The following is a 10,000-nucleotide window of genomic DNA, read 5'->3' on the forward strand; positions in this document are numbered from 1 at the left end:
ATATTGATGTTTATAAACCTAAGCTACAGTAAGACACGCATATATGAGACAGAAATGAAAAATGAGTTGGTGATTACTTAAAATGCAGATAAATATTATAGTCCCAAATTCCACAAAAAAAAAAAAAAAAAAAAAAATGTAATTAGAAGAGAGAGGAGGGGATAAGTGTGTATGTGTATATATTTGTGTATATGCGCATATGTGTGAGTCTGTGTTACTACATACATATATATAAGGCACACATGCAGACACACATTTGTGTTTATAATTAAATGTTTTCCTAGCATTTTCACTGCTATAATCATTGATATCACTAGCAAGTCTTACTTGAACAGTTTTAATATCTCTCTCTCTCTCTCTCTCTCTCTCTCTCTCTCTCTCTCTCTCTCTCTCTCTCTCGTTGGATTTTACAATAGGTTGTTGCAATTAAGGCAATGGAAAACAACAAAGGAAAGCAGAAATGTATGGAGGACTACATTAACATCGGTTATACTTGTATTATCTGTACCAACCGTGGGTCCCACGATCGTACATAGTTCATTTTATGTATGTATTATGCTTGTATCTTCGCTCTTCCCTCGCACTAAAAAGAACCTGAATAAACATGCCTGTTTTTCTCACCGTTAACGGTGTCGGTTTTGAGCATGAAATTTCCTGTTGCATTGAGCTTTTGTATATAAAGGAGTGTTCTATAATAAACTCACTCAGTTGTTTTCATCCTGTCTTTAAGTCACAACCTTCTCTCGGCCCGTCACATTGGTGACCCCGGAAGTCGACTCACTCCTCCCGCCTTCCACCCCTCCCTCGCCCCTCCATCGTTGGTACTATGGTGAACTCTACGGAAGGTAATGCTGCGGCTCCCCCATTGAAATTTTCATCATTCGGCAGCGGAGAGGCACGCAGAAATCCAGTTTCGCATCAAGGGCATAACTCGCTCAACCACCAAAGCAGATTATGCTCTCGGGGCAATACCCGAGGACACCTTCCCAGAAATATCCGACTGGCTTTGTGAACAAGGAGACACACCAATAGCGTATGAAGCCCTCAAAACATACCTTCTGCAGCAGTACTCGCCGTCGCTAGCCGCCTGTATAGCAAAGCTTTTTCAGCTCTAGTTGGGAGACCAAAGGGCTTTGCTCGCCCTCAGGGAAATGACCAGTATCACTCGTCTGCAACCTGCTGCAGACAGCTCTCCTCGTGAGGTGAACCTACTTCGTCCCCTTTGGATACGCAGTTTACTCAGACCTATACGCGCTGCCATTCCCGATGTCGATAGTTTACCCATAAAGGACTTGATAACCAAAGCCGACGCCCTTTTGGACTGCCACTTGAAAACCTCCATCAACGCCTCCACCCCTGACGAAGAGGACGGCTATTCAACGTCAACCGATGCTGACATGAATGCCGTAGGACATACACGCCTACCCCGTGATGTGCCGAAGCGGCGACAAAGCAACCCACCCCCACCACTTGCTTGCACCCCAACCAATGACATCTAAAACCACTTACTACCTCCCATCCGCCACAGTTTTGCTACTACCACTTCAGATTTGGGGCAAGCGCGAAGAAATGTGCCAAGGTTTGTCAGTGGCCAAAAAACGTGTAAGTAGGTAATCGCTCTTGGCGGTGGCCTACCGTGTTTCTAGTCTTTTTTTTTTTACATGATGCAGGAACGGGTGTGCGATTTTTGGTAAACACGGGTGCTTGTCATTCTCTTTTACCAAGGGAACTCTTCAGGACACGACGTAGTCTGTCTATGTCTGCCGACGTCCACATGGTAGTTGCCAACGGATGTGCGATACCCACTTACGGTTACGAGAACCTCACATTATTGTTCAGAAACGGTAAATTTAATTGGAAGTTTCTCGTTGCTGACGTCACATTGTCAATCCTCGGTGCAGATTTCCTCTCTCATTTCCACCTTCTAGTCTATATCGCTCACCGACGATTGGCCAACGCTGACTCATACTTGTCGACACCTCTTCAAATCGCCCCCCTCCAACCTCGCTCTCCACATCAGCGCACCCACGGATGCCTGCGGCCACCCCCTCACGTCGTACCCGGAAGTTTTCCATCCAGAACTTCGCCAAACACTCACGGCTCCTGCCAAGCACGGTATTTATCACCATATCAAGACGACGGGAACCCCAGTCTTTGCAAAATTAAGATGTCTGGCACTGGAACAATTGGCAGACGTCTTTGCCAATAGGCCTCCAACCTATGGTTGTCACCCTTACACATCGTACTGAAGAAAGACGGCTCCCTCTGTCTGTGCAAGGATTACAGGCGCCTGAACAAGTAAACAGAATCGGATCACTAACCCCTCCCAAACATTGCCGACGTGACATCCTACCTGCACAAAGCGAAGGTTTTCTCTACGCTCGACCTCCTGAAAGGGTATTATCAGGTGCCTATGAACCCAGAAGACATCCCTAAGACCGCTATCACCACTCCGTTTGGTACATACACCTTCAATTACTCCTGTTTTGGCCTTCGTAATGTTGGGGCCACGTTTCAACGTCTCATGGATGGCATCTTAGGGGACCTCCCCTTCTGTGTATGTTATGTGGATGACATACTTGTGTTCTCCTCATCAAAAGAGGAACACCTCCGTCACCTGCACATCATGCTCGACCGCCTGCAACATAACGGCCTTGTAGTCTGGTACGACAAGTGTACCTTTGGCACCAACGAAGTGTCGTTCTCAGGGCACCGCATCAATCCTAAAGGAGTCCATCCCCTCCCTGAGAAGGTAGCGGCCGTTCAGGACTTCCCCGTGCCCTCGACCGTCAAAACTCTGCAGGAATTCTTAGGCATGATCAACTATTATCACTGTTTTCTGCCAGCCATTGCCGCCACTCTTGCTCCCCTCTACGCCTCCCTCAAGGGCAAGCCAAAGGACCTGAAGTGGGGTCCCCTTCAAGAAGCGGCCTTCTGCAATGCAAAGAAGGCCCTATCAACCTCTGCGGCTTTCACCTTTCCTATCCCACATGTCCCTCTCCTCTCCACCAATGCCAGCGACGTCGCTATTGGTGCAGTACTCGAGCAGGTGGTCAACGTCTCGCCCCGCCCATTGGCCTTCTTCAGCAGAAAACTGTCCAAGGCAGAATCTGCTTATTCTACTTTCGATCGCGAATTACTGGCAGTGCACTTAGCTGTCCGGCACTTTCGCCATTTCTTAGAAGGTACGCCCTTCGTCATTCCCACAGACCACATGCCTCTGGTGCACGCCTTCACTCGACAGTCTGACGCCTGGTCTGCCCGTCCACGCCGACATTTCCCCGCCGTGGCTGAATACAATGGCACCATTCAATACATCCCTGGGAAAATGAATCCCGTTGCAGATGCCCTGTCAAGAAACACGTTGGCTGCCGTTCAACTGGGATTGGATTACAATGCCCAGGCTGAAGCTCAACCACAGGATCCAGAGTATCAAGCATGTAGGACATCCTGCACGTCCCTCCGTTGGGAAGACTTCCCCCTCGAAGACTCCAACACCACCCTCCTCTGTGACATCAGTACTGGTAGACCGCGACCTTGGATTCCTGCTCCCTTGCGCCAGGAGGTGTTTGATTTCATTCAGGGCCTTTCACATCCCTCGTGCCGTTTTACTGCACAGCTGCTGAAGACAAAGTTCATTTAGCACGGCACTTCTAAGGATGCTAAGGATTGGGTCCGCGCCTGTACTTCTTTCCAAATTTCCAAAGTACATCGACACACAGATTCAGGGGTGGGCACCTTTCCTTAACCTCAACGTCGTTTCGCACACATTCACGTCGACATTGTAAGCCCCCTACCCACATCACAAGAACATCGTTACCTGCTTGTAGTCATCGACCGCTCCATTCGTTGGCCTGAAGCCATTCCCATTGAAACTACAACGTCCGCCTCATGTACATCTGCCTTACTCTCTGGATGGATTGCAAGAATTGGTATCCCTGAGCATATTACTTCTGACAGGGGTACCACTTTCCCCTCTCAATTGTGGACATCATTAGCGAATCTCCTGGGCATCACCCTACATCAGACAACGGCCTACAACTCTGCTGCCAATGGAATGGTTGAACGTTTTCATCGTACCCTCAAAGCAGCTTTGATGTCCCGCTGCAAGGATTCCAACTGGTTTACTCACCTTCCCTTGGTCCTCCTAGGACTAAGGACCATTCCTAAAGATGCCCTCGACGTCTCGGCAGCTAAAATGGTGTATGGCGACCCGTTGGTCGTCCATGCCTATTTTTTTCCTTCCACAACCTCCTCCGACGATCTCCAGTGCATATGTCACATCTTGGGAAAATTTACTACATGCCGCCAGACTTACAAACCCCCAGCGAAGCATCACATACCGACAGACTTGCACTCTGCAACACACATCTTCCTGCGCAACGACACTAGCAAGCCACCGCTAACACCCCCTTACACGGGCCCTTTCCTTGTGATTTGTCGCAGACCGAAAGCATTTCTACTAAACATTCGTGGCAAAGAAGACTGGGTCTCCATTGGTCGTCTAAAACCTGCTTATCTCTTGCCAGATTACCCGCCTACAGTTCGCCTCTCTAGATCAGGGCGTCCTATTTAACATGTACAGTATGTCAATTTCAGGGGGTAGCCATGTACCAACCGTGTGTCACACGATCATACATAGTTCATTTTGTGAATATATTATGCTTGTATCTTCGCTCTTCTCTCGCACTAAAAAGAACCTGAATAAACATGCCTGTTTTTCTCACTGGTAATGGTGTCAGTTTTTGAACATGAAATTTCCTGTTGCATTGAGCATTTGTATATATAGGAGAGTGTTCTATAATAAACTCACTCAGTTGCTTTCATCCTGTCTTTGAGTCACAACCTTCTCTCGGCCCGTCACATATCTCAGTAGAAGTTCACTAAAAAGAACCTGAATAAACATGCCTGTTTTTCTCACTGGTAACGGTGTCAGTTTTTGAACATGAAATTTCCTGTTGCATTGAGCATTTGTATATATAGGAGAGTGTTCTATAATTAACTCACTCAGTTGCTTTCATCCTGTCTTTGAGTCACAACCTTCTCTCGGCCCGTCACATATCTCAGTAGAAGTGCTCTCAAAAGATTCAATGACGCAGGATAAGTTAAGACATAATTTTGAGTTGAAAAATGTAAAGTTCAGTATAAAAGAAAAGCCGGGTGTTTTTCCAGAATAAGCCTGTAGATATATAAAAGAAATCTCATCTTGAAAGAGATGGAAATTCCAAAAGACAAAGTAAATCTGCTTTACTGGCGTCTTATATTGTATTTCTGAGAACAGCTAAGGCAAGAAAAACAGCATGTCATTGGCGAGGAATTAATTTTACCTTGTGCAAAAGATATCGTTCATAACATAATCCTCGGAAATTATAACGCTTTTTAATCGTACTGTACATCTCCACTTGATCTTTTCACATTATAAATTGATGCAACATAATATACAGGTAATCTTTCTCAGTTATTAATTTATATGCAATATATAAATAAGGGCGATTTTAAGGATGAATTTCTTTCTTGCAGACCATTAGAAACAACTAAAGCTGTGCTATATTGGAAAATATATGATAATTTCTTAAAAAATTAGTATCGATGCGGGAACATGACGGTGGTATGTATACGAAAACTTATGCAATCAGTTGTTAAAACAGTTAACTTTATGAAATTAAATGCATTGACCAACCGCTTGTTTCCTAAAGTGTCATAAAAAATGGATCCTGATCATGAAGTTCTGTTGAAAACTGAAGTAAGGTAGCTACCAAAAGGCAATCCCTTGCAGATATTTTTTAGTTGAATACTGAGGTTACAGAATTCTTATCTCGCCAAGGAAGAACAGAACTTTCAAGTTTCTTAGGTGATATGAATAATTAAGCAAAAATTTAATGCTTAATAGATTTGTGTACAATTTTGATTTCCCTTAATCTCCCACTTCAGGAAGAAAATTCCGGCATTCTAAATTTTGCAGAAAAACTAAATGTCTTTCAAATGAAGCTGGATCTTTGGAAGTGAAGGATGAAAGAGAAATTTATAGATGTTTCGGATATTAAATGCATTTGTTGAAGAAAGTGAACTGATATTTCATTCAAAAACAGATTTCAAAGTTTACTGATCCTACATTTTGGAGACCTTAAAAGAGGGATATGGTCAATTTTTTTCCAGAAAAGACTCATTTATCGCACACCTTACCTCAAATGAACCATTTGATACAACAATTGAAAATGTTCCTGCAAGATAGCTATAGGAATTTATTGATCTTATCAGATCTGACTGTGAAAGCGGACTGATTTCCTAACAGAGATTCAGTTTTAGATAAAACAGTTACTTCGATATCCAAATTTGGCTAAAAGTATACTTAAAATGGTTTTCCCTCTTCTTCGGCATATGTGTGAAGTAACCTTTCCATCTTTACTTTTAATCAAATCGAAGTTGAGAACTAATCTCCATGCTGAAGATGAACTGCATTGTCCTGTATAGAAAACATCACTGCGAATTAAGATACTGGCGATGGAATAGCAGTTCTAACCATCACATGAAGAACCTCACTGTTTATTATCAAGAAAAAGCTTGTGTTACTCATATCAATAGCATTATATTATGCAGTGTGTGTTACATAAAGAAATTGTTATTAGATTATACAGAAGTGCATTTTTTGGTCTGCTATTCAATGATAAACAGTATACCGTAATCAATTATATTTTCTTTTATCTAAAAAAAAAAAAAAAAGCATATAACCTTGATATTTGAGTGTGGTCGCAAAAATTATGGTGAAGCTAAAATGGGGTCACCACTGAAAGAAGGTTGGGAACCATTGGTCTAACTATTAAAACGTCTAAAAATGGGATACTGTTATTTTCTTAATTTTCTATATTGAATTGTATAAACGGCACCAATGAATTAATGATTGAAAAAAAAACCCTCAAGATTAAAGTTTTCATCTAAAATACCTAGAACATCGTCAACATATTGATACCAAACAATTTGGGAGGACCACACTGAAGGAATTAATCTAGATAAAAGAAGGGACAAAGGATTACCCATGACCATACCAAAAACATGTTCACAGTAATCTCCAATATAAGAGTTAATTAATAGTATACCAAAAGGTTAAAACATAAGTTCAAAATAGAAAATCTTCCTTCACGTGAACTTGAAAGACATATTATACAGAGATAAAATATATGTGGATATATAACCATTTTCCAAAATATTTATCTCTCTTATTATTTACAATATAATTCGTAATAGTTTTGAATTACTATTACAGAGATACTAAAATTGTGTACAGCTGCTATTTTGTGATTTCAAAGATATCGCTCTCATTTTTCTAAGTTATATGAAACACCATTTATCGATAATATTTGCGCATTCCTATGAGTCATTTGCCGTTTTATCTAAGTTACACCAAATTCACATTCTGTAGTTTTCTCTGACTGCTGGAGTCATGAGTTGACCATTTCAGACTATGTAATTCAATTTATCATTTTGACTAATAGTTGTGTTGACTATTTTTCTCAATCATTTCGTACTACCAATCATGTACACACATGCTTCCGTACACATCTGCACATCAATGACATACGCACAAACACATAACTCATGAGTTCACACGTGTTCGAAGACCTTCTCACACGCACACATACTTACGGAAATACAGACGCACACAAACACACACACACACACACACACACATATATATATATATATATATATATATATATATATATATGAATATATATTTATATATAATACATATACATATATACAGATATACACACACACATATATACACACACACACACACACACACACATATATATATATATATATATATATATATATATATATATACATATATATATACAGATATACAATATAAATATATATATATATATATATATATATATATATATATATATATACATATATACATACACACACACACACACATATATATATATATATATATATATATATATATATATATATATATATATGTTTATGTGTGTGTGTCTATGTGTATGCATTTATATATAGTATAGGCATATATTTGATGTATATATATATATATATATATATATATATATATATATAGATAGATAGATAGATAGATGGATAGAAAGATATATGATTTTGTGTGTATGTGTATTTGTGTGCGTGATTTCTTGTGCGTGAATACGTGCATTGTGGGTAGAGTTTGTATGTGTACGAGGGATGTACATTCGAGTGTAAACACGTATGTATACATAGATGATAGTACAAACGGGCCTTTAAAAACATACTAATTTTATTCTGTGGAAAAAAGTATACTTTTAACCAACGTGGTAATTGAAAAAAAAGAGTATATTCACTCAAAAATAAAATATGATACAAAGAGAATAAGTATAAAGATAGCCAATTGTCATTGTCTTGAGAAAACATTGCAGAGAGACTTTCCTAAAGATAATATTTCCCGTCTAAATGTGCCATTCCACAAATGATAAGATTTGGAAAGAATCTTTAGAAAGAGCTCAGTCATATTTTGCCAAGTTGCTCTGCTCGGGTCTCTTAAATGAGGATATACATCTTTGGGAAATATACCCGGCTCTCTCTCTCTCTCTCTCTCTCTCTCTCTCTCTCTCTCTCTCTCTCTCTCTCTCTCTCTTTTAACATATATAAATAAGTAAAAATAATAAAAAATATTATCAAGTAAATAAATATATTAATGAATAAATAACTGTCTTCTATCTTTAGTCAGTAGGATTCAATCTCTAGCAATTCCTAATCTATGATTTATATATGTACGTATGTATGTATGTATGTATGCATGTATGTATGTATTTATACATACGAGCTTCATCATATATCTTAATCTAACCCTGTTCCTACTTATATTTGCTGGATAACTGGGAGTGATGTATGGGCCACCCAAACTTACGATAAGTGCAGAGCCTATCTAACTAAGGCAAGTGACCGCTGCCGGTTCATACTGAATCTAATAAGATCATCCGCCAAGCATCGAGAATGGAAGCCGAAAAGACATCTTGTCTATCACCTTAAAGAAAATCTGTCACCCTACCAGCAGTGATTTCATCGAGATTTAGGGGGGGCATCGCCTCTACTCCCAAAGCTCACACACACACACACACACACACATATATATATATATATATATATATATATATATATATATATATATTACATAATTACATATATATAAGTATATATATATATATATACATATATATATATATTTATATATATATTTATATATATACTTATATATACTGTATATATATATATATATATATATATATATATATATATATATATATATATATATATATATATATATATATATAAATCAATGAATGCATGATGTGGTTACCAAAGCCATATCCGGGGAATAGGAGAGTCTAAACAGCAGTGCTGGGGAGAGAGGCACCAATTATTGGAGTGCCCCACCTAGTGATATCGCTGCTGTTATGCCTGTGAAACCTATGGTTATCTATCCCACGATTGACTAACAAAAAATACTGAGGGCCTGACACATCCATCCCCACCACAAAAAAAAAAAAAAATTCCTAGGCCTTTAGGTTCTTTTACCAAAGAGATTTAACTTCCAGACAAGCTAGGTGTATAGAAAGATTGTTAAGATTTTGAGAGTGAGGATTTTAGCTACATAGAGGGGAAAGCTGACAAAGTAACTCATGCCCTCTCCAAAGGCACAGTAATAGGACAATCCCAGATTATGGAATTAATCAGTCACAAAATAGTTACAAATAAAGAAGGGGGAAAGTCTTTGACCCAAGCAAACAGGGAATGGGTGCTTTAAGAGATGGAGAGAGGGGATCCCTTCCCCAACCAAAAAAAAAAAAAAGACTAATCGATGAAAAGAGTGCGAGCAATGACTATCAGGAGAATTAGACAGTTACCCATCAATTCTGATTGAACTGCATTATTTTTCTTTTTTTTTCATATTAAGAATAATATCTTATTGTGCGTCTCAGAAGAGGGGAGGGGAATT

General features: G+C 39.5%; 1 protein-coding gene across 1 annotated transcript in view; it reads left to right on the plus strand.

Annotated features, from left to right (window-relative positions):
- The window catches only part of LOC137653445 (drebrin-like protein), a 187,524-nt gene that overhangs the window by 109,174 nt on the left and 68,350 nt on the right, over window positions 1-10,000 (plus strand). The window lies entirely within an intron of this gene.

The sequence above is a fragment of the Palaemon carinicauda genome, chromosome 14 (assembly GCF_036898095.1).
Source record: "Palaemon carinicauda isolate YSFRI2023 chromosome 14, ASM3689809v2, whole genome shotgun sequence".
Classification (NCBI taxonomy): Eukaryota; Metazoa; Arthropoda; class Malacostraca; order Decapoda; family Palaemonidae; genus Palaemon; species Palaemon carinicauda.